A 359-nucleotide genomic window follows, 5' to 3' on the forward strand; every position below is an offset into this window, starting at 1 on the left:
TTTTTTTTCAAGTAACTTTTGGTTAAATTGTGTATATTGATAAATTATTAAATCCCCACCATACAACTTAGTTGCTGAAGAGAGATCCAAGTAGTGTTGTGCAGAGGGAAAGATGGGCATGTGTAAGCTGTTTAGCTCTGTGCTGAACTCCAGACTGGTACTTGTTGTGTGTGGAAGAGTTAATGTGCTTGAAGTGCTTTTGTTGGCCCAGCGGTTTACTGAAAACATCGTTTAACATCAGGTCAATGCATGCCTCTTACTGCTGCAGCCCGTAGGGAGATGGATGTCTGGCCCTACTGCTGTCCTTATGTAACTTTTCAGCAGGTTGTGTCTGGGCAGCTATTTCGAAGTGCAATCTT

This window comes from Meleagris gallopavo, chromosome 2, assembly GCF_000146605.3.
Source record: "Meleagris gallopavo isolate NT-WF06-2002-E0010 breed Aviagen turkey brand Nicholas breeding stock chromosome 2, Turkey_5.1, whole genome shotgun sequence".
NCBI classification, from domain to species: domain Eukaryota; kingdom Metazoa; phylum Chordata; class Aves; order Galliformes; family Phasianidae; genus Meleagris; species Meleagris gallopavo.